Raw genomic sequence first — 26,018 nt, 5'->3', positions numbered from 1 at the left:
CCTATATTCACCTTTTAAAAATAGGCGACATCAGATCAATTAGTATTATCTCAAGTAAACAAATAAATGACGTCACTAGAGTTAGGTGGTGCAGTAAATAGTGTAGATGGGAGCAGGAAGCTGCAAAGTGACATTGCTAGTTTAAGTTAGTGGGTAAAACTGTGGCAGATAGAGTTCAGTGAGGGAAAGTGTGAGGTCAGCCACTTTGGACCCAAGAACAATAGATCAGAATATTTTCTAAATGGTGAGAATCTAGGAGCTCTGAAGGAGCAGAGAGAGATTTAGGGATCTAAGTACAAAAATCATTAAAAGCTAGTGAATAGGTGCAAAAAAATAATTTAAATGGCTAATGTAATGTTGATCTTGACCTCCAGGGAGCTGGAATAGAAAGGAGTGGGGTTATGTTACAGTTATATAAAGCTCTGGTTAGACCCCATTTAGAGCACTGCGTTCAGTTCTGAGCACTGCCCCTCAGGAAGGATATGTTGGCCTTGGAGAGGGTGCAGCACAGATTCACCAGAATTATACTGGGGCTAAAAGGGTTAAATTATGAGGACAGTTTACATAGACTAGGCTTGTATTTCCATGTGTATGAAAGATTTGGGGTGATCTAATTGAGGTGTTTAAGATTAAAAGATTTGATAGGGTAAATAGAGAGAAATTATTTCCTCTGATGGGGGAGTTCACTTAACACGGAGACATAACCTTAAAATTAGAGCTTGGCCATTGAGGGGTGATGTCAGGAAATACATTTTCACACAAAAGGTAGTGGAAATCTGGAACTCTCTCCCTTTAAAAAGCTGCCGAGGCTAGGTCAATTGAAAATTTAAAAACTAAGATTTCTGTTAGGCAAGGGTATTAAGGGTTACTGTACCAAGGTGGGTAGATGGAGTTGGCTTATTCTCAGCTCTTAAGCATCTTAGCTCATTTATCCAGACAGCCCCTTTGGACATCAGTTCAGCATGTAATTGTTTTTTAAATGGTTCCTAGGTTTTTTCTCCACTAGTCTATCCTGAAATTCACTCCACATATAGATCATTCTTTCTGTAAAGAAAACTTTTTAAATCCTAAGTTTGCCTTTTACACACTTGAACCTATGCCTCCTTGTCCGACTCTCACAGTTTAGTTTGAAGTAATTTTGAAATCTGCCTTTTCCATACCACTTGTTATCTTATATCTCGATAAGAGCACTTCTCAGTGATCTCCTTTCAAAGCTGAAAAGCCCAAATTTCTCCAGTCTCTCCTCGTAACTCATTCCACGAATGCTAGGGATCAGCCTGTGGCTCTTCTCGGAACTGTTTTCAAGGCCTGAAACCTCCCCTGCATCTTGGTGATGAGAAGTCGATCGAGTAATCGACGTTTGGTCTGATCAGGGCACTATGCAGTTTGAGGATGGTTTCCTCTGACTTTCCGTTTAATGTTTTGACTGTGTGGTGCACCATTCTCTTTGCTGCCCCACAGTGGTTGGATATGTTGAGCATCAAATCTATTTAAACCTCTCGATCTCTTTCAACTTCACCTGTAACTATTTCAATATTATTCATGGAGTAAATATGTCACCCATTTTTTTTTCTTCGAATGCGCAGTCTTTACACTTGACAGTATTGGTCCGGATTTTGCAGTCAGCGGCGAAGTGATGGCGCTCACCGTTTAACTCGAAGAAAGCTGCCCACAAAGATACAGCGATCTCTGTAGCGCCAATTCTAGGGGATCTCCAGTGTCTAGAAACAATGATGTCATCAAGCAGGCTAAGCAGCCAATCACATTGAAGAATTCTCACGGACCGCAAAAAGCACTGATTATCCTTCACTTTTTAATAATTTTACGGAGAGTGAAATAAAGATCGGAACATACACATGGGATTAAGGTCGAAAGTGAAATATCATAAACAAACTTAAAAATATATATATATTTATTAAACTCTATGGATTTCATCATGCTGGAGAGATTTGACATTCCACAAATATTTAAATAGTTTTTCAGGGCCAGAGAGGTTGTTCAGCAGTAATTATGACTTAGTACATCGTTAAAAGCCCAGTTATATCTCATTCAACAAGGTTTAACTTTTTCAGGGTTATTTACAGCAAGATTAGAACGTAAAAAAGTTCATGTCAATTCAAATGATCTGTCAGATTTCCATCTGTGAGGACTTCAACAATGCACCCTGTGGAGGAGCAGGATGTCACTAACAGCAACCTCTGGATTTCTGTGTTAACTCTGCATGTGCCAGAAGTTGCAGTCAGTTTCACAGAGCAATGATAGCGAATGCTAACAGTTTTGCCTTCATTACAACCATTAGGTTTCATTGTTGTGCCAACTCGCTTACTTTCTCCGCCTCAGAATCCTTAAAGGGACCGCCTGTTGGGCCGCAACCAACAGAGTAAGCCTTTAAATTATACTTACCTGAATGAGGAGCCGTGAGGAGCAGGAGCTGGCCGTGCTCCACTCCCTCCAATGCGCTTCCTCTCTCCACCCTCTCCCATGATGGCCGTTCCCTCTCCCCCCTCCCCGATCGCAGCCATGTCACTTGCAAAGCCATCATTTATTGACCATCATTAGTTGCACTTAAGTAGGGGTGGTGAACTGCTGCATTCCGTGTGGTGAAGGTATGCCCACTATGCTGTTGGGTAGGGAGTTCAAGGATTTTGAACAAGCGCCATGGACTGTGCCTATGTCGCTTAAAAGAATGATACAACTTCAGCAAGCCTTGTGGTGCTTGGACATAAGTAAATAGTGTGGGAGGAAAAGGGAGACAGAAATGGTAGAAGAGTTAGTTCCAAGGTTCTGGAAATTACTTTAAAAAATTGGTTTTCTTGTGAGTAAGTTGCATGGGAATAGGACGCCTGTATGGTTCATGTTGCCCTGGAATGAATGGTTTATTTTAGCCCTCTTTTTGTTTGAGTTTTGGACATGCCATGTCGCGCTGACGCGTAGCAATGTCGTTCCCCTTCAGTTAAAGGGGGAGGGTCACTGCGAGCTCTGCAGCCACCTTAGTGGCGCCCACTGAGCCACCAGGAAGGGCTTCGGCCAGGCCAGTGGCCCAGTACCCAAGCGGGTCAGGCAGCCTGGCCGAACCCGTAGCCGCCATTGTCGAGCTGACTTCAGAGTCGGCCGACAATTAAAATAAAATAGCGGCCGCGGCGGAACGCCCTCCTCTTTAAGGGAAAAGCTGTCGGGGGCATTGAGCGGCGGCCGCTCCGCTCCTGCGGGGCAATTTCCCTCGCGGGGCGGAAAGGGGTCACATGTGATCAGCGGGGCGAGAACATGCTTGAGACGGAAACCCGTTTCCGCCGCTCCCGGCCCGGGAGTAATTTCAGATGGGTCTTAATCTCTCCCTCCATGTAAATTCCTTAACTCATATTCAAGGCCATCCCCTTGACCTTGCAATCTCTCGTGGCCTTGCTATTCCAATTACAGATAAGGCCATCTCTGACCATTTCCTTGTAGCACTCTCGACCCACATCCCCCTTCCCCAATCCAAACCTACTTCCTTCTGCATCCGCCCCTGGAAAAAACTCTCTACAAACTCTCTTACAACTACACTTATCAACTCAAAACTGTCCAACCATTGGCCCTCTTTTAACAATGACATTTCTGCAGCCACCGATCTGCTCAACCACACCCTCACCACCATCTTTGATGCCCTAGTCCCTATTAAAAAGATTACTCACTCCCACCCTGGCCATTCCCCCGTTACAGCCTTCATCATTGCTCCCTCAAGTCAAAAAGGCGCAGACTTAAACGGATATGGCGGACAACTGGTTTAGCCATCCACCGCCAGATCTGACTCGAACACATCAAACTTTATCGGTTCCTACTCTTGTCTACAAAAACTGATCACTATTCCAAGATCATTCTGGATTGCAAAAATAACTCCCGGCTACTATTCTCTACTGCTAACTGTCTCCTTAAACCGCCCCCCCCTGTCTCCACCACACTCACCTCCAACAACAAGTGTGAGGAGCTCATGGACTTCTTTGTCTCAAAGATTGAGAGTATCCGATCAGCTGCCTCTACGAGTTCCCTTCCTTACTCTAACCCACAGGGCCAAACTTCATCTGAGGCTCCCACCTGCCCTAGCCCTAAGATTCTCTTTGATCTCCCCTCTTGATCTCTCCAAACTCAACTTGTCCATGAGACCCACTTCCTGCTCCCTTGAACCTATTCCCACTAAACTGCTGACCAACTTCATTTTTTGGCTCCCATGTTAGCCGACATTGTTAATGGTTCTCTCTCCTCAGGTATTGTTCCCCTCTCCTTCAAATCTGCTGTCATCAGCCTTCTCCTTAAAAAAACAACCCTTGACCTCACTTTGCTTGCTAGCTATCGCCCCATCTCCAACCTCCCTTTCCTGTCCAAAGTACTTGAACGTGTTGTCGCCTCCCAAATCTATGACCACCTTTCCATGAATTCAATGTTTGAATCCCTTCACTCTGGTTTTCGCCCCTGCTACAGTACTGAAACGGCTCTCATCAAAGTCACAAATTACATCCTTTGTGACTGTGACAAGGGTAAACTATTCCTCCTCTTCCTCCTGGACCTGTCTGCAGCCTTTGATACAGTTGACCACTCCATCCTCCTCCAAAGTCTCTCCACCAATGTCCAGCTAAATGGGACTGCACTCGCCTGGTTCCATTCTTATCTATCTAATCGTAGCCAGAAAATCTCCTGCAATGGCTTCTCTACCCACTCCCGCATACTTACCTCTGGTGTCCCCAAAGGATCTGTCCTTGGTCCCCTCTTATTTCTCATCTATATGCTGCCCCTTGGAGATATCACTTGAAAACACGGAGTCAGTTTCCAAATGTACGCTGACGACACCCAGCTCTACCTCTCCACCATTTCTCTCGACCCCCCGCTTGGTATCTAAATTGTCAGATTACTTGTCCAGCATCCAGTATTGGATGAGCAAAACTTTTCTCCAATTAAATATTGGGAAGACCGAAGCCATTATCTTTGGTCCCCGCCACAAACTGTGTTTCCCAACCACTGACTCCATCCCTCTCCCTAGCATCAATCTGAGGGTGAACAAGACTGTTCACAACCTAGGTGTCATATTTGATCCTGAAATTAGATTCCAGCCACATATCCGTGGCATAACTAAAACCGCCTTTTTTCATCTCCGTAACATTGCCCGCCTCCGCTCCGCCTCAGCCTTTCTGCTGCTCAAACCCTCATTCATGCCTTTGTTACCTCTAGACTTGACTACTCCAACTCACTCCTGGCTGGCCTCCCACTTTCTACACTACGTAAACTTGAGGTCATCCAAAACACAGCAGCCCGTGTACTAACCCGCACCATCAAGATCACCCATCACCCCTGTGCTTTCTGACCTACAATTCTCCTGGTTAAACAACGCCTCGATTTCAAAATTCTCATCCTTGTTTACAAATCACTCCATGGCCTTGCCCCTCCTTATCTCTGTAATCATTTTCAGCCTCACAATCCCACAAGATGTCTGTGCTCATCAAGTTCTGGCCTCTTGTATATCCCTCATTATAACTGCTCAACCATCGGTGGACGTGCCTTCAGCTGTTTGGGCCCGAAGCTCTGGAACTCCCTCCCTAAACCTCTCCGCCTTTCTACCTCTTTCCTCCTTTAAGACATTCCTAAAAACCTACCTCTTTAAACAAGCTTTTGGTCATCTGCCTTAATTTCTTCTTTTGCGGCTTGGTGTCAAGGGGAATAGATAGGCGTTTCTGCGGCTGCAACCGAGACTCCAGGATGGTATGTTGCCTCCCTGGTGCAAAGGTCAAGGATGTCTCGGAGCGGGTGCAGGACATTCTGAAAAGGGAGGGTGAACAGCCAGTTGTCGTGGTGCATATAGGTACCAACGATATAGGTAAAAAACGGGATGAGGTCCTACGAGATGTATTTAGGGAGCTAGAAGCTAAATTAAAAAGTAGGACCTTAAAAGTAGTAATCTCAGGATTGCTACCAGTGCCACGTGCTAGACAGAGTAGGAATCGCAGGATAGCTCAAATGAATACGTGGCTTGAGGAGTGGTGCAGAAGGAAGGGATTCAAATTCCTGGGACATTGGAACCGATTCTAGGGGAGGTGGGACCAGTACAAACCGGACGGTCTGCACCTGGGCAGGACCGGAACCAATGTCCTCGGGGGAGTGTTTGCTAGTGCTGTTGGAGATGAGTTAAACTAAGATGGCGGGGGAGGGGAACCTATGCAGGGAGACAGAGGGAAATAAAATAGAGGCAGAAGCAAAAGATAGAAAGGAGAATAGTAAAAGTGGAGGGCAGAGAAACCCAAGGCAAAAAACAAAAAGGGCCACATTACAGCAAAATTCTAAAGGGGCAAAGTGTGTTAAAAAGGCAAGCCTGAAGGAACTGTGCCTCAATGCGAGGAGTATTCGGAATAAGATGGACGAATTAACTGCGCAGATAGCAGTTAACGGATATGATGTAATTAGCATCACGGAGACAGGGCTCCAGGGTGACCAAGGCTGGGAACTCAACATCTAGGGGTATTCAACATTTAGGAAGGATAGACATAAAGGAAAAGGAGACGGTGTGGCGTTGCTGGTTAAAGAGGAAATTAATGCAATAGTAAGGAGGGACATTAGCCTGGATGATGTGGAATCGGTATGGGTGGAGCTACGGAATACCAAAGGGCAGAAAACGTTAGTGGGAGTTGTGTACAGACCACCAAACAGTAGTAGTGAGGTTGGGGACAGCATCAAACAAGAAATAAGGGATGTGTGCAATAAAGGTACAGCAGTTATCATGGGCGACTTTAATCTACATATTGATTGGGCTAACCAAACTGGTAGCAATGCAGTGAAGGAGGATTTGCTGGAGTGTATTAGGGATGGTTTTCTAGACCAATATATTGAGGAACCAACTAGAGAGCTGGCCATCCTAGACTGGGTGATGTGTAATGAGAAGGGACTAATTGGCAATGTTGTTGTGCGAGTCCCCTTGGGGAAGAATGACCATAATATGGTGGAATTCTTTATTAAGATGGAGAGTGACACAGTTAATTCAGAAACTTGGGTCCTGACTTAAGGAAAGGTAACTTCGACGGTATGAGGCGAGAATTGGCTGGAATAGACTGGCAAATGATACTTAAAGGGTTGACGGTGGATAGGCAATGGCAAACATTTAAAGATCACATGGATGAACTTCAACAATTGTACATCCCTGTCTGGAGTAAAAATAATACCGGGAAGGTGGCTCAACTGTGGCTAACAAGGGAAATTAAGGATAGTGTTAAATCCAAGGAAGAGGCATATAAATTGGTCAGAAAAAGCAGCAAACCTGAGGACTGGGAGAAATTTAGAATTCAGCAGAGGAGGACTAAGGGTTTAATTAAGAGGGGGAAAATAGAGTACGAGAGGAAGCTTGCCGGGGGCATAAAAACTAACTGCAAAAGCTTCTATAGATATGTGAAGAGAAAAAGATTAGTGAAGACAAATGTAGATCCCTTGCAGTCGGATTCAGGTGAATTTATAATGGGGAACAAAGAAATGGCGGACCAATTGAAGAAATACTTTGGTTCTGTCTTCACGAAGGCAGACACAAATAACCTTTGGGATGAACTAGGGGACCGAGGGTCTAGTGAGAAGGAGGAACTGAAGGATATTCTTATAAGGCGGGAAATTGTGTTAGGGAAATTGATGCGATTGAAGGCCGATAAATCCTCGGGGCCTGATAGTCTGCATCACAGAGTACTTAAGGAAGTGGCCCTAGAAATAGTGGATGCATTGGTGATCATTTTCCACCAGTCTATCGATTCTGGATCAGTTCCCATGGACTGGAGGGTAGCTAATGTAACATCACTTTTTAAAAAAGGAGGGAGAGAGAAAACGGGCACATGCAGTATAATGTGGATAAATGTGAGGTTATCCATTTTGGGGGCAAAAACACGAAGGCAGAATATTATCCGAATGGCAGCAGACTAGGAAAAGGGGAGGTGCAACAAGACCTGCGTGTCATGGTTCATCAGTCACTGAAAGTGGGCATGCAGGTACAGCAGGCGGTAAAGCAGGCAAATGGTATGTTGGCCTTCATAGCTAGGAAGCAGGGAAGTCTTAATGCTGCTGTACAGGGTCTTATTCCCCACCTAGAATATTGTGTTCAGTTTTGGTCTCCTAGTCTGAGGAAGGATGTTCTTGCTATTGAGGGAATGCAGCGAAGGTTCACCAGACTGATTCCAGGGATGGCTGGGCTGTCATATGAGGAGAGACTGGATTAACTGGGCCATTATTCACTGGAGTTTAGAAGGATAGAAACATAGAAACATAGAAAATAGGTGCAGGAGTAGGCCATTCGGCCCTTCAAGCCTGCACCGCCATTCAACAAGATCATGGCTGATCACCCACCCCAGCATCTCCCCCCCCCCACACCCCCACTATGAGAGAGGATCTCATAGAAACATATAAGATTCTGACGGGACTTGACAGGATAGATGCGGGAAGAATGTTCCCGATGTTGGGGAAGTCCAGAACCAGGGGACATTGTCTTAGGATAAGGGGTAGCCATTTAGGACTGAGATACGGAGAAACTTCTTCACTCAGAAAGTTGTTAACCTGTGGAATTCCCTGCCGCAGAGAGTTGTTGATGCCAGTTCACTGGATATATTCAAGAGGGAGTTAGATATGGCCCTTACGGTTAAGGGAATCAAGGGGTATGGAGATAAAGCAGGAATGGGGTACTGAAGGAATGATCAGCCATGATCTTTTTGAATGGCAGTGCAGGCTCAAAATGCCAAATGGCCTACTCCTGCACCTATTTTCTATGTTTCTCTGTTGGCCTTCATAGCTAGGGGATTTGAGTATAGGAGCAGGGAGGTCTTACTGCAGTTGTACACTGCCTTGGTGAGGCCTCACCTGGCATATTGTGTTCAGTTTTGGTCTCCTAATCTGAGGAAGGACGATCTTGCTATTGAGGGAGTGCAACGAAGGTTCACCAGACTGATTCCCGGGATGGCTGGACTGACATATGAGGAGAGACTGGATCGACTGGGCCTGTATTCACTGGAGTTTAGAAGGATGAGAGGGGATCTCATAGAAACGTATAAGATTCTGACAGGACTGGACAGGTTAGATGTGGGAAGAATGTTCCCGATGTTGGGAAAGTCCAGAACCAGGGGACACAGTCTTCGGATAAGTGGTAGGCCATTTAGGACTGAGATGAGGAGAAACTTCTTCACTCAGAGAGTGGTTAACCTGTGGAATTCCCTGCCGCAGAGAGTCGTTGATGCCAGTTCATTGGATATATTCAAGAGGGAGTTTGATATGGCCCTTACGGCTAAAGGGATCAAGGAGTATGGCGAGAAAGCAGGAATGGGGTACTGAAGTTGCATGTTCAGCCATGAACTCATTGAATGGCGGTGCAGGCTAGAAGGGCCGAATGGCCTACTCCTGCACCTATTTTCTATGTTTCTATGTCTATGTTTCTAAAGCAGTAAAGGGGTACTGAGGGAATGATCAGCCATGATCTTATTGAATGGTGGTGCAGGCTCGAAGGGCCGAATGGCCTACTCCTGCACCTATTTTCTATGTTTCACTCATCCTCCCCTCTTCGAGGCGGTAATGGATCTTAAGGAGGGAGGCAATTTCAACCCCCAATTCTTTTAGGAAATGTCTCAACACTATCAACTTCAGGTAAGAATAAAAACCTGCATGTTGTGCAACCTTGATGTATTGCTAGTCGAGTATCTATTTTCTCACTTACTGTAGGAAACTGACCTTCCATTCACCTGCACAGTTCTCGACAGCACCAGGCACGTCCAATCACATCACTTGTCTGAGTCAGTTCCCAGAAGGTTATGCAATCAAGACTTAACTTACAGCCGAGCAAACTTGTTTCCATAGTGGCCATTCCCAGAGGAGAGAAGTGTAATGAAAGTTCTGTGTGTGTCGAGGAGCTCGCCATATTATTTTGTGTCCCTGTTTTCTTTGGGTTTTGTTGAAGGAATTAGGTGCACCAACCACAAGTGACAATATTACCTGTGATCACAGGATGAGTGCTAACAGCCTTAAACGAAAAAACAGCACGCGCCCAGCAGAGGAAGCAACACTTCCAACGGACTAACCTCTTGTTTCTCTCTATTTAACCCTATGAATCCTCAAAATGTGCACAAATTTCAATGAGATTCAATGAGGAATTTTCGACACAATGGTAGCGCTTATTACGATCAAATTTGAAATGGCAATACCTACTAAAACGCTTTCTAAGTTGCATTATTTTATGGAGAAAAAGATACATTGAAAAATATGTTAATTCTGCTGCAGGAATACTTCTGCAGTTCTCAAAGGATTTGCTGATTTTTTAAAGTTCTATTTTGTTTCTTACTCCTCTGGTCAGAGTCCTCTGCGCTCACTTATTCAAACCTCTTCAATTGTTCTTTATTATTTTTATCATGCAAATCATTTGTGTCACAGAAGGGCTAATGTGGTGGGATTCTCCCACATGCAGCTTGTGCAAGTTGTGCTTCTGCTTGCAATAACTACCAAAGCCATCCAAAAGTACCGCAGACCTGGAATTTACTTTGGGGAAACGAGTATAGTCAAAAAGTTTGAGGGGAAAGATATCAGAAGCATTACTGACCCTTTGTCCCAGATTTCCCCCCCCCCCCCTATTTTTTCTGTGTTGGAACTATGGTTGTTAAAAATTAACCCAAATAGAAACTTTTATTATTCCTTCCTGGAATGTGGCCATTGCTGGCAAGGCCAACATTTATTGCTCATCCCCACTTGCCCTTGTGGGTGAACTGCCTTTTTAAACTGCTGCAGTCCTTGTGGTGAAAATACTCCCACAGTGCTGTCAGAGAGAGAATTCCAGGATTTTCACCCAGCGCAGATGAAGGAACGGCAATATATTTCCAAGTCAGGATGGTGTGTAACTTGGAGGGGAATGTGGAGGTAATGGTGTTCCCATGTGCCTGCTGCCCTTGTCCTTCTAGGTAGTAGAGATTGCGGGTTTGGAAGGTCAAAGAAGCCTTGGCGAGTTGCTGCCTTGTAGATGGTACACACTGCAGCCACGGTGCACTGGTGGTGGGGGGAGTGCATGTTGAAGGTGGTGGATGGGGTGTCAATCAAGTGGGCAGCTTTGTCCTGGATGATGTCGAGATTCTTGAAAGTTGTTGGAGCTACACTCATCCAGACAAGTGGCGAGTATTCCATCACACTCCTGTCTTGTGCCTTGTTGGTGGTAAAAAGTCAGGAGTTGAGATATTTGCCGCAGAATACCCAGCCTCTGACCTGCTCTTGTAGCCACGGTATTTAGATGGTTGGTCCAGTTAAGTTTCTGGCTGATGGTGACCCCCAAGATGTTGATGGCAGGTGATTTGGCGATGGTAATGCTGTTTGAATGTCAAGGGGCAGTGGTTAGACTCTCATGTTGGAGATAGTCATTGTCTGGCACTTGTGTGGCACGAATGTTACTTGCCACTTATCAGCCCAGGCCTGGATGTGATCTACATCTTGCTGCATGCGGGCATAGACTGCTTCATTATCTGAGGAGTGTGAATGGAACTGAACACTGCAATCATTTGCGAACACTCCCACTTCTGACCTTATGATGGAGGGAAGATCATTGATGAAGCAGCTGATGATGTTTGGGCCTAGGACGCTGCTCTGTTCCTCATCAACATTTCAGATCCCTTCACTGATGTAGCTATGATTTTAGCTTGGAAATAATACAATTCTGCTTCCATTGGGAAAACTCCAAAGAAAGAATAACTTGCATTTATATAGCGCCTTTGACAAATTTAGGACATCCCAAAGCGCTTTACAGCCATTTTTGAGGTTTTGTTCCTGTTGTAATATAAGAAACGTGGCAGCCAATTTGTGCACAGCATGGTCGAGGATAAATGTTGGCCAGGACAATGGGGGGAACTTCTGCTCTTCTTCAAAATTCTGCCATGGGATCTTTTACATCGACATGAGAACAGACGGTGCCTCAGTTTAATGTTGTATCCAAAAGACCCCAGCTCCAACAGTGCTGCCCTCCCTCAGCGCTGCACTGGAGTGTCAGCCTGGATTATGGGTTCAGATTTCTGGAGTGGGACTTGAACCCTTAACCTTCTGACTCAGAGGTAAGGGTGCTACCACTGAGCCAAACGGACACTCTACCGCTCTGTCAGTGAAAAATATTAAAACACTAATGATTGTCGAAGCCATAAAGTTATGAAATATGGCTTTGAGGTTTCCTTTGTCCTCCAATGTGAACTCATCCAGTCAAGAATAAAAGAAGGGCGGATACCAGCGGTTGGACTAACACCCCTCAGTGCTGCCAGCAGAAAACTAAGCCAGTGTAAATAAGATAAGAATTTCTGTGCTGTGAATAAACACAGTGACATATTGAACTCTGTTGTACCATTAAAATATTATCAGAAACTGTAAACAGTAACACTGAACCTGTTGTGTTGGACTTCTGTCGCAAGCGTCTAGACTGTTATACTCTTCTTGTGGCAGTTAATGATCAACTAGCAGAGACCCGCAAAACATTTGCGGTCAAATTAGTATCTTTATTGTAACAGTACTTGTTTAGACTGTTATCATCTTCTTCATCTATAGAATCATCGCTAATGTCCTCTCTCCCTCTCACCCTCCCTCTTCCTCCCTTTCCCTCTCTCTCTCCCTCTCTCTGTCCCCGTCTCTCCCTCCGTCTCTCCCTCCGTCTCTCCCTCCCACTCTCTCATCCCTCCCCTTCCCTCTCTCCCTCTCTCGCTCCCTCCCTCTTCCTCCCTCTCGCTCCCTCCCTCTCACCCCTCTCCCTCTCCCCCTCGCTCTCTCTCTCCCCCTCCCTCTCTCTCTCTCCTCTCTCCCCTCTCTCCTTTTCACCCTCTCCCTCTCTCTCGTCCCTCCCTCTCTCTCTCCCCCTCCCCCACTCTCTCTTGCTCCCTCCCTTTCCCCCTCTCCATCTCTCTCTCCCCCGCGCTCTCTCTCTCCCTCTCCCTCGCTCTCTCTCTCCCCCTCCCTCCCACTCTCTCTCCTCTCTCCCCTCGCTCCTTTTCTCCCCCCCCTCTCTCTCACCACTTCCCCCTCTCTCTCTCTCTCTCTCCCTCCCCCTCTCTCTCTCTCCCCCTTCCCCTCTCCCTTTCTCTCACCCGCCGCTCTCACCGCACGCTCCTCTCGGCTCCGCAGCAACGCCCGGGGAGGCCCCCTCTATACCCGTGCCCATTGGTCCTGCCGCCTCCATCACTCCCCACCCTGATTGGTGCGAAGCCGGGCAGGCCCTGATCGCCCATTGGTTGGTGCAATTGTCACTCAGTTCGGACCATGTGCGCCCAGCCCCTGCCCCAGGACAGACAAAAACTGACGACCTGTATTATTATTATAGAAGATCGTTAGCAATCTCCTGAGCTTCAATTTAGATGTTACCAGAGCATAATTTCGGTTTAAATATTTGTGGGGATTTGACATTTGTTACTGCTCTGTATTGTATTTATTTGTCTAAGAGTTGTATGATGGCAGTGGGTGGTGTTTTTGTATGGTAAGATATATTTTCAATTCATTGATATGTATACATTTTCCCTTTATGCTCAGGAGGTAAAGGATGTCAATACTGAGATTTTTTCACCCAGTGTCAGTGTCAAGCACTTTTGTACCAGATATAATATGAGTTAGATTCATACAACACGAGTGAAGCTCTTTCTATTTGGGCCCAACAATGTGGCATTTGGCTCAGCAACATGGCTTAGCTCCAACACCAGAGGGACACCTTCTCCCGGAGGATACACAAAGAGCTTTATTGGCAGAGACCGAAGAGCAGATCACATGTTCCCCCTCTCTGTACTGTGACTGGTATCGCTGTTTATGAACCAGAATCCCAAGGGAAGGGAGTGATCCTTTAGTGAAAAGATGCTTTGTAACTGAATCCTAAAATAAACATGTTGACAATTCATTACTAAGATTTCCTTTTAATGTATTAGGTGCACTATCATATTGTGCAGTGATTCCCTTTATTTAGTATTTATTTAATACTGAGCTGCTGGAATCACTAGAACAGCTGTGCTGTTAGCCACTAAATCAGGGGCACTCGGCTTTACAGCAGCATTAGGAGGGAAATGAGCGATTGCCTTCAGAGTTGCCCACAACCATCTAAAGCAGTGGTTCGCAAAACTTTTTTGGGGTGAAGTACCCCTTTTCAAATGGAGTAGTAATCACGGACCACCCGTTTAAATTATTATTGCTTCCTTGAATTGATACTGTACCAGGATCTTCTGATCATGAATTGCAGCGTAGCTATGGTAACATTTACAAAATTGGAATGCCTCAAGTATGTATGTATAATCTGACAGTGATTTTAAAGCATTGATTTTTTTTAAATTACAAATGCTTTAGTTATTCATTGTATTCAAGTGCTGACCAGATTATTATGTCAGATTATCCCTGGCCAGGCCTAATGTACAGGCAACTCTCGATTATCCGCACACGGATGCAACGGGAAACCGTTATAACGGCATTTAAAATTCCATGTGTGTGACATCACTTTGAAACTCTGATGTTCCTTTCAAATGTTGCCTGTTGAGCCTTGCTTTTAAGCGCTCTGCCTTGCCTCGGCTCCCGCTGCTGCTCGCACACAGGTCCACTGCCTCTCATAATTCATTAAAATGCCATGAATAGTTACAAGAAGTAATCAGCAAGCCTAATGGTCTTTAGATCTAGAGGACTAGAATTCAAGGATTAGACGATACGTTACAGCTATTGGTTAGAGCACACCTGCAGTACTGTAAGCATTAACTGTAATGCCAACTTGCTCTAACGGAGAAATCGTTTACCCAGCATAGCCCAATCCCCGAGGGACCCGGATAATCGAGAGTTGCCTGTATGTCCGACTAATGGGGCCTGTTCTTTTGGGCCGAATCCCAGCACTGCTGCAACCAGCTGGTAGTCGGGACGGGATTTGTGTTTACAGATGGTTGGTTCCTCCCCAAACAGCTGGTCAGAGCTTTTCCACCTCCGACTCCTGTAGCTGGCGGTGCCATTGCGGCCACTGTTAGCCCGCAGTCTTTTCGCCAACCGCCCTTCCCCCCCACCGCCCCCTTCTCCTCTTCATCCTGCAGCACGCAGCCGCCGTCATGGTAACCATTCACCATCCCATTTAGCTCCCAGCCACTCCACACCGACTTGCTCTCTACAATAACAACAACAACAACTTGTATTTATATAGCGCCTTTAACGTAGTGAAATGTCCCAAGGCGCTTTACAGGAATATTATGCGGTAAAAATTTCACACTGAGCTGCATAAGTAGAAATTAGCGCAGGTGACCAAAAGCTTGGTCAAAGAGGTAGGTTTTAAGGAGTGTCTTGAAGGAGGAAAGAGAGGTGGAGAGGTTTAGACAGGGAGTTCCAGATCTTGGAGCCCAGGCAGCAGGAGGCACGGCTACCAATGGTGGAGCGCTTAAAATCAGGGATGCTCAGGAGGGCAGAACTAGAGGAGCGGGAGTGCAGACATCTCGGGGGGTTGTGGGACTGGAGGAGATTAAAGAGATAGGGAGGTGTGAGACCACGGAGAGATTTGAAAATAAGGATGAGAATTTTGAAATCTAGCACTGATTCTTTCAGTCTCTATGGACCCTCAAGGGTCTGTGGAGACCCCAGATTTAAAGACCCTAACCATTAAATGTGCTGCACTGAACTGTCAGTCTAGATTTTGTGCTCAAGTCTTTGGAGTGGGACTTGAAACCACAATCTCTGACTCATCGGTGATTGTGTCACCACTGAGGCAAGGCTGACACCTAAAGAAAATGAAATAAATAGTTGGATATATTCAAAGCACTTTGCCCAATTAATTCATTTTGGAGTACAATGAAAGTAATGTTTACAAATGCTGAGCCATTCTGTGCCAGCTGACTGCAATCTAGAGGAGGATTACTAGAGAAGGAGTCTCTGCTGTGGGATGTCATTTAAAAATCAGATATGGTTGTGTTAATTTTAACAAGCTTTCTGTTTTGTTCCAGCTTGAATGCTTTTTCTTTAATACATAGTTTTTGTTTAAATAGTGAATGTTAATGGTATAAGGAGTAGTAACTTTGAGGAATTTTGCAGCACAATGAGGGAGCTGAACTATCGCGAGCATAGATGTTATAAAACCAGAGATGATTCAGAATCAACTGTGCGCATCAATTCAGCTTCCTCACTGTTAGCTTTTCAGCCTTGGGCTCAATGGGTAGCACTCTCGTATCTGAGTCGGAATGTTGTGGGTTCATGACCCACTGCAGAGACTTGAGCCTATAATTCAGGCTCACACTTCCGTGCAGTACTGAGGAGGTGCTTCTCTGTGGGAGGTGCCGTCTTTTTAATGATGAGACATTAAACTGAGGCCCTATTGCCCTCTCAAATGGCACTATGTGAAGATCAGAGGAGCAGTGTTCTGGTCAATATTTATCCTCCAGCCAACCTCATTAAAACATATTGTGGGCGAAATTGCCCGGTGCTGGGTTTTGGGCGCATAATTTGAATTATCAGATTTTTTATCGCTCGGCGGCAGCAACACGCAGGAGCCCCGGAATTGGGCACTTGAAGTTTTAGAAATTATGCTGACACTCTTGGGGAGGGAGGCTGCAAGCCTAGGGTTGGCTCCATGCCGCCCATGGAGCCGCCAGGGAGGGTTTCGGCCGTCATTGTCAGGCTGACTCCAGAGTTGGCCCACCATTAAATTAAGATGGCGGCCGCGCACTAGGCCCACCCCTTTAAGGGAGGCTGCAGCGCCCCAACCACCGACAGCTTCGTGACCCGTGAAGTTGTCGGTGGCATTGCCCGGTGCCGACCACACTCCCGCGGGGCAATATCCCGTGGGGGGCACAAAGGGGTCGGCGTGAGGCAATATGGGGTTGGCGTGCACGGTGATGACATCATCGCCGTGTGCTCCATCGCCCAGGGCGCCAACTATGGGGCGCGGCACAAAGCCCTGTCCGCCTGTGACATCCCAGGGGCAATTCTGGCCGAGTCACTACTGCTGCTTGCACTCGGGCACAAACCACATATTGCCCTGTTAGCGCCGGCCGGAGGGACTAATGGGCCTTGTGCAAAGGGTCAATTTTGGCCCCATTATCTGCTCATGTATCTTACTGCCTTTTTTGGAACCTTATTGCATGCAAATTGACTGCTGCGTTTCCTACATTACAGCAGTGACTACACTTCAAATGTACTTAATTAGCTATAAAGCACTTTGGGACATCCATAGGTTGTGAAATTGCTACATAAAATTCCTTCCCTTCCTCCCTCCAGCAGGTGGGGGCTTCAGTAACCTCACAAAGTCAGTCCCCCAATTAATATCAAATGAAAAATGTTAAAGTAATAACCAAAGTCAGTAAGACAAACACAAAGATGTTAGTTTTGTTAACTTGGCTATGTTAAAGAAAGAAATAACTTGCATTTATATAGCTGAGATGATTGGTCTCCAACAACCACAAACATCATCCTTTTGTCAGGTCTGATTCCAGCCACAGGTGAGTTTTCCCCATCATCCCCTGGGGCTCCTTGGTGCTACACTTGGTCGAATGCTGTATTGATGTCAAGGGCAGTCACTCTCACCTCTTTTGCCATGTTTGGACCAAGGCTGCAATGAGGTCTGCAGCCGAGTAGTTCTGGCAGAATCCAAACTGAACATTGGTGAACAGACTATAGGTGAGCAAGTGCCTCTTGATCGCACTGTTGATGACACCATCCATCAATTTGCTGATGATTGAGAGTAGGCTGATTGAGCAGTAATTGGCTGGGTTGCTCTTTATGGAGTGTGCATACCTGAACTATTTTCCACATTGTTGAGTAGATACGGTGCTGTAATTTGTATGCTTTTATGATCTTGGTAAAAGCATTCCAATTAGCCCCCACATTCTTGGGTTGTGGATGGGAAGCTCATCCAGGATTTCACCGTGCCCCTCCCCTGCCTATTGCTATCCAATGCACCTTTTTGGATGGGGAGGTGGGTGTGGGTGAGTGAATGGTGGGAAAGGACAGGATCGGGTTCAGCTATGATGTCCTCCACAGTCTGATGGCCTGCTTTCAGTCAGTGTTGAGGTCCACGTGTGAACACGGGCCAATCGGGTGAGGTACACGAGGGCAGCCACCGCTTGTGAAGATGCACCACAGTGAGGAAGTAAAACAGCAGAGACATTTTTTAAAAAAGGGTTGTTGAAGATTAGCGGCTCTATTTTCGCCAGCATTGAGCACCGTTTTTTTGGCGTCCGCTGATGTTTTTAGAGCAATCATGGTTTTACAATTTTCCTCAAAGTTTATACGCCAGCGGCGACTGTCAGCACCGGTTTTTTGTGCGCAAGATTTTTTTAAAACTGATTTCCGCGCTGTTTTTGGCCCTATAACCGATTTTCGCCAACACCGATTTTTTTCAAGGCGGCGCACAGTGGCCCTATGTACCGATCAAGCCTACGTTAATTTAAGGGAATCAGCGCTGAGTGTATTTCTGAGTTTTTGGAGCGAGGGAAGAAGACAATGTAAAACACAAATTCATCGTGATTTTTGCAGAGGGAACTCAGAAAATAACTTGGAATGAAATTTAATTCAGTGAAGTATGAGGTGATGCACTTTGGAAGGGCTAATAAGGAAAGGGTATACACATTAAGCGGTAGGCCACTTAATAGTCTAGATGAACAAAGGGACCTTGGAGTGCTTGTCCACAGATCCCTGAAAGTAGCAGGCCAGGTGGATAAGGTGGTTAAGAAAGCATACAGAATGCTTGCCTTTATTGGCCAAGGCATAGAATATAAGAGCAGGGAGGTTATGCTTAAATTGTATAATACTTTGGTTAGGCCACAGCTGGAGTACTGCATGCAGTTCTGGTCGCCGTATTATAGGAAGGACGTGATCGCACTAGAGAGGGTGCAGAGAAGATTTACTAGGATGCTGCCTGGAATGGAGAATCTTAGTTATGAGGACAGATGGGATAGGCTGGGTTTGTTCTCATTGGAACAGAGGAGGTTGAGAGGCGACCTCATCGAGGTGTACAAAATATTGAGGGGCCTGGATATAGTGGACTGTAAGGGTCTATTTCCATTGATGGAGGGGGCTATTAGTTTTAAGGTGGTAGGTGGAAGGTTTAGAGGGGATTTGAGGGGAGCTTCTTTATGCAGAGGGTTGTGAGGATCTGGAACTCACTGCCTGGAAGAGTGGTGGATGTAGAAATCCTCACCACTTTTAAGAGATGGTTGGATGGGCACTTAAAGTGCCATAACCTGCAGGGTTATGGACCAGAGCTGGTAATTGAGATTAGACTGGATGACCTTTTGTTGGACGGCGCAGATATAATGGTAAGTACTGCAAGGAATAGAATACGGCCAGGGTGATCTCCTGGACTAGTTTTGATCGCCTGGATGGGTCGGAGAGGAATTTTCCCAGATTTTTTCTCCCTAACTTGGCCTGGGTTTTTATCTGGTTTTTGCCTCTCCCAGGAGATCACATGGCGGTTGGGGTGGAGTGTAGATGTTTTTAGTATAAGGGGTGTTGCAGTGGTGTGGGGTGGACTGGTTGGGCTGGGTGCTCTTTGCCTTTCCGTCATTGTTCATAGGTTTATATGTAACCTTTAGGGCTGCTGATAAAGCGCCTTGCGGCTCTTTGTCGGTCGGCGCAGACACGATGGGCCTAAATGGCCTCCTTCTGCGCTGTAAATTTCTATGTTTCTATGTTCATTTTTCCCACAGAATGTTTTTGAGAATGGGCAAATTGCAATTCCACCCCACCACACCACTGAATCTCCCTCCGCACATGCGGCTCCAGGCACGGGTCGGAGGAATGCCGGCCGGCTGAAGGAGTGCTCCCTCGGCTGGACACAAGCACAGGAGCTTGCCGCCTAGATTCCCCTCCCCCCCGGGCTCAGCTTGTAAAGAAGCCGGTGGGGTAGGGGGCGCGGGTGGAATCCAAGTGCTGAACTCCAGTGTTTCTGTCCGCCCGAGGGAGTGATCCTGCCATCATGCACTCCGAACTGTGCATCGGAGATGGCACAACACAACAGCAAACATAGGCATTTCGGCACAAGCTGTAATTAAAGTGCCATAAACCTCTGTGCATTGCGTCTCCACCGAGACAGAGCTTAGTGTTGCGCATGTGCACAGACTAGGGTGTGATCCATTCTGCTCGGGCATCACCCAGCAAAGGTGTGTGTGTGCTGTGCTTCAGTAAGCTTCACAATAACAAGAATAACAAAGTTAAGAATAATAATTATGGGTGCACATTTTACTATGCCTCATGTAGTAAGTTTGGTTTACATGCATGGCATATGGAGGCGATGGATAATACAACGCCGTCGTCACATAAACCAGATCACTCGGGCATTAGTGGGGAGGAGGCCATACCCTGATCGAATCTACAGGGACAGGCGCTCATACCTACACCTGAGAGAGGCAGACTGCATTCGCAGGCTGCGATTTAGAAAGAAGGTCATCACCGAGATCTGCCATTCTAGTCAGGTCAGACTTACAGCCAAGAAGTGGCAGGAGGACTGCCCTACCTGTGGAAATGATGGTCACTGCAGCACTTGCATTCTATGCTTCTGGCTCATTTCAAGCAGCAACTGAGGACATGTGCTGCATCTCGCAGCACGCCACACACTGCTGCATTCGACAGGTTACTGCTGCACTGTATGCCAAAAGGAACCAATTTATCAATTTCCCTACGACCACGGAGGCAATGCGAGACAGGGCTGTGGGGTTCTCCAGAATTGCTGGCTTCCCAAAGGTACATGGTGTGATCGACTGTACCCACATCGCATTGAGAGCACCTTTAGACGACTCCGAAGGGTTCCATTCCCTAAATGTGCAGCTCATCATGCCAAATACCCAGGTAGCATCCATGATGCTTTCATCCTACGCGTGAGTGTTATATCTACCATGTTTCAGGAGCTGCCAGAAGCCCATAGCTGGTTGCTTGGGAACAAAGGGTACAGCCTCGACACCTGGCTTATGACTCCCCTATGCAATCCCCGCACTGAGCCAGAGCGTCGGTACAACATGTCACACATAACGACGTGGAGCATCATAGAGCGGACAATTGGCATATTGAAGCAACATTTCCGATGCCTGGACCACTCTGGAGGCTCACCACGTCAGTCAGTTCACTTGTGCTGTATGCTACACAACTTGGCCATTATGATGGGCAAGGTCGTGAACATTGAAGATCCTCCTGAGGGGGAGAAGGGGAGAGGGAGAGGAAGAGGAGGCTGACAACGAGGTTGAGGAGGAGGAGGAGCAGCAGCAGCAGCAGCAGCAGAAAGATGAGGAGGACCATCAGCAGGAGGAGGATGACGACGAATCCATGCCACCCATGACGACGACGGAGGAGGCTGCCTCGTGTACCTATAGCCATAGCTAGAGACTTGCGTTTGTGACTAATCCGTTTTCGCTTTGGTGCCTGAAGGCTAAACGGCCCGACAGTGTTGACTATTTGCACCATATTAGTGTGAAAAAATAATGTACATCATATGTACGTAATGTTATGTTAGTTTATATTGCTTTAATTCAAAAAATAATGTGTTGCTTAATGTTATTTTAATTCAAAAAATAATGTGCAGGATTCTGCTTAAATTTGTTTTTAAATTAGGTTTATTAAACATTTGTACAGTTTTACTTAACTTTAATCAAAAATGTTGTATCAAACTTTAAACTTTTCAATGAAGAAAACAACAAGTAGCAGCAACAAACAAACTTTAGCGGCAGCCATCTCTCCTCCCCTTTATTCAAAGACCTTAGCGCTGTGCGCCCCTCTTGCTACCTCTACCCCTACCTGTGCCCATTGTCTCAGACTTCTGCTTCCTCACCATGAGCCCAAGGTTTTTTCTGCTTTCTGCGCGAAGGCGCATTTGTTGTTGGTGGGGTTGGACAGGGACAGACCTAGCAGCCAGCATTGTGGAAGTCCCAGGTTCATCATCAAACTCTTCTTCACTCTGTGGATGAACCGTCGGCACACTACTTGACTGTGGTCTGGGGATTGGAAAGTGAGTGTCAGCAGTTGATGCTGCCAATTGCTGTTGGGCAATGGCATCCTGGGTGTGTTCACTTATTGCAGCAGCTACCTCCGACATTCCCTCCCTAATCTCCGACATTCCCTCCCTAATCTGTCCCAACACTGCACCAGCTGCCTCCGACATTCCCTCCCGAATCTCCAACATCCCCTCCCTCATCTGTCCTGACACTGCTCTCATTCCTCCAGACAGTGTTGCTACTTCTACTGAAAGTCCCCCTGATTCTACCCTCACCCCACCCATGGTGGCCAGGAGCAATCTGGTTAGCTCAATGCTCTCCCTACTCATTCCCATGATCTGTCCTATGTCCCCTGCATCCTGCATTTCAGGTTGAGCTCTCCTTCCCACCCGCCTCGGCTGACTCCGAGGTGTGGCTTGCTGCAACCCACTGGGACCCACAGCCTCAGACTCTAGCCCATGAAATGTCTGGTTGGTTGTATCGCTCAGCAAAGGGCTTAGTGTCCTCAGGGGGTTCACCGGTTCCAGTTGCAATGTAACCGTCTCATCATTGGGGTCTTCCTGCTGCCCTTCATTGTCCAGCTCATCCTCATCCTGAAGTTGATGAAGAATATCTGGACTGACGGCTTCCTGATCTTCTGCTTCAGTTTCTGTCTCTTCCTGATGCGCAACATCTGCAAAACATAAAAGAGCAGATGTTTGGTTAGTAGCAGGGGAGGGGGCAGAGAGGGCAGGACTTACCCTCTCTCGGTAACCTGCGCCCTGTGTTCACATTGGTGGTTGATCTTCTCTTGCGAGATTGAATCATATCAGTGATCCTCTGTTCCACGGCTGTTAGTTGCAGCTTACTTTGCGCACCTCCTCCAGTTTTTGACCTTTCTCAGTTCATCAGTGACATCCTTCCTCTGCAAAGATGAAAATATAACTTTTTAAGAGAGGGTCCTTCTGCTGTGATGGCCACACACACACATACACATTAGTCACATTTACAAATGTAATTGCAGTGCATAAATACTTACAGTAACTACTTGGCCAAAGTCCTGCCACTTCTTTTTGATCTGCACGCCGTTTCTCGGGGGCATGGCCACTGCATTGAACTCTTCTGCAACTTGTTCCCAAAGTTTTACTAGTAGAGAGGGTTTCAGTTTCTTTTGTCAGATTCTTCCTTTGTTCTCGAGCACATCCCATCTCCTCTCAATTATGTCTACCAAGAGCTCAATTTCTTCTGCTTCAAATCTCTTAGCCCTTCCCCTTTCTCCTTCCCTTTCCCTTGGCTCCATCTTTTGCAGCAAAAATTAAAATGTTCAGATCCAGCTCCGGTCCCACTGTGTTCTCACAAGCTGCTGATCCAGACCAGGAAGTTCACTGTGGATGCGCGGACACACCCGTAACGTGGAAAAAGTTTTTTTTCCCGGCGCATGCTCACTGACTTTTCGGCGCACACTTGAAGCTCCACCCTCAGATTTAACTTCGAGTACCGCAACGCCAAAATTACATTTTACTTTGGTGAAAATTGTCTGTTTTTTTTCGGCGCAAACGGGCACAAAAGAATCAGCCGTTCATCCTCCTGGGCACTAAAAATCGGCAAAGAGAAAAATAGAACCCCATATTCCTTTTGAGATGAGTATTACTATGAACATTTGGCTATATCACGTGCTTTGTAATTTTCCTCCCATTAAAACAAGAGCAAATGTGCTATCTAACCTTGGGTCCACTGGACGAGTCCAGTGCACTTTGTTAATATTATATTGTAGAACAGTGAAACAAATGCCCATTAAACTGTGCAACCTTGAAATGTGTGAAGAGCACGTCTACATCAACAGTTCCAGGTAAGTATGTTCAAATCCCTTTCCTAATTACATTTAATTAGTCTGGTTTTGCAATATTTGAATTTAGGTGTGTGCGGATATCTTCATAAAGTTTCGTGCTGCAACTGTGGATTGAGTCACAGACGAGTGAATTAGTGGTTGCGGGTTGCAGTCCCTACTCTGTCATATTTATAACGCTCGCTACATCTGTTGTCAACTGAAGGGCACCATGCAAATCTTTCATCAAATTTCTGGATGAATGGGGTTCTTGAAAACGGCTCAGTTAACATTATTTAATAAACATTGTGCTCAGCACGCCATAAAGTAAGTTTTCTTCAGAATCTATTGTTTCGGATGGTAGATATTTGGTGATTGATAAAAGGTGTCCATCTAAATCTTGATTAAATCCGGTCCGATCCCAGAACAAAAAGGGAAAGACTTCTGTCAGTTTATGATTCTGATCTCTAATCCCAAAATTGTGAAATCTGTATTTTGCTTTAAAAATTGCTTCAAAGTGATGTTACATTCTGTTCCCTGTCAAATACAGATTATTTAGTAAAATCTGTCATTGATCAAACTCTTAAGAACTCAATAATGCTTAATGAAAAATGTTGATAAGGATGAGTCAGAGGCTAGGGGATGCACTGGGTACAAGAACAACTGCACATGTGATCAAGGTCTTGAGGTACTATAAGAACATGAGGAATAGGAGAAGGAGGAGGCCATTTGGACCCTTGAGCCTGCTCCGCTATTCAATAAGATCATGGCTGATCTGATCATGGACTCAGCTCCACTTCCCTGCCTGCTCCCCATAACCCTTTACTCCCTTATCGCTGAAAAATCTGTCTATCTCTGCCTTAAATATATTCAATGACCCAGCCTCCACAGCTCTCTGGGGCAGAGAATTCCATAGATTTACAACCCTCTGAGAGAAGAAATTTCTCCTCATCTCAGTTTTAAATGGGCGGCCCCTTATTCTATGTCCCCTAGTTTTAGTTTCCCCTATGAGTGGAAATATCCTCTCTGCATCCACCTTGTTGAGCCCCCTCATTATCTTATATGTTTCGATAAAATCACCTCTCATTCTTCTGAACTCCAATGTGTAGAGGCCCATTCTACTCAACCTATCTTCATAAGTCAACCCCCCCATCTCTGGAATCAATCTAGTGAACCTTCTACGAACAGCCTCCAATGCAATAAATACGGAGACCAAAACTGTACACAGTACTCCGGGTGTAGCCTTACCAATACCCTATACAGTTGTAACAGGACTTCCCTGCTTTTATACTCTATCCCCCTTGCAATAAAGGCCAACATTCCATTTACCTCCCTGATTACTTGCTGTACCTGCATACTCACTTTTTGTGTTTCATGCACAAGGACCCCCCCAGATCCCTCTGTACTGCAGCACTTTGCAATTTTTCTTCATTATAATTTGCTTTCCTATTATTTCTGCCAAAGTGGACAACTTCACACTTTCCCACATTACACTCCATCTGCCAAATTTTTGCCCACTCACTTAGCCTGTCTATATCCCTTTGCAGATTATTTGTGTCCTCCTCACAATTTGCTTTCCCACCCATCTTTGTATCATCAGCAAACTTGATTACATTACACTCGGTCCCTTCATCCAAGTCATTAATATAGATTGTAAATAGTTGAGGACCCAGCACCGATTCCTGCGGCACCCCACTAGTTACTGTTTGCCAACCAGAAAATTTCCCCTTTTGTATATGTACTTTGGAAGTAAGGGGTCGAAATTCCCCTGTTCTGTGCATTCTGTTAGTGCCTCCGGGGGGATGTTAATGGGGTACAAAACTGTTTTCACCTCGGGGGGACACTACCGGCCCCCACAAAATTGCGCGGGAGTTAGCAGAGGAGTGAAAACGGTAGGGCGACGACTCTGCCGGTGGTGCCCCAGGCCACTGCGTCTCCGGCGATGACATCATCGCAGTGCACACCAACCCCTTTTCATCCCACGGCATACAAAAGGGGAAATATAGGGACACAGACACGGAGTGAGCCTTGTTTCCATACTCAGCTCTCATGCATCCCCTTCTCAGTTCACATTAATGCTTACCTGAAGACCATAAACAGTACGGAGTCCATTACTAAGGAAGCAGTAGCGGGACATTTGGAAAAGCATGATTCAATCAAGCAGAGTCAGCATGGTTTTATGAAAGGGAAATCATGTTTGACAAACTTGCTGGAGTTCGTTGAGGCTACAGCAGCCCTTAGCCCATGGAAGGAATGAGCATTAAAATGCATCAGCGCTACGAGGAGAGTCCACGTAGCGCTCCCGAACATGCCCG

At 46.1% G+C, this 26,018-nt stretch overlaps 1 protein-coding gene across 1 annotated transcript in view; it reads left to right on the top strand.

Moving 5' to 3' along the window:
- Positions 1-26,018, top strand: part of rab15 (RAB15, member RAS oncogene family) — a 233,895-nt gene that overhangs the window by 113,308 nt on the left and 94,569 nt on the right. The gene's annotated exons all lie outside the window — the stretch shown is intronic.

The sequence above is a fragment of the Pristiophorus japonicus genome, chromosome 4 (assembly GCF_044704955.1).
Source record: "Pristiophorus japonicus isolate sPriJap1 chromosome 4, sPriJap1.hap1, whole genome shotgun sequence".
In the NCBI taxonomy this organism is placed as follows: domain Eukaryota; kingdom Metazoa; phylum Chordata; class Chondrichthyes; family Pristiophoridae; genus Pristiophorus; species Pristiophorus japonicus.
This window is presented reverse-complemented; position numbering and strand designations above follow the sequence as displayed.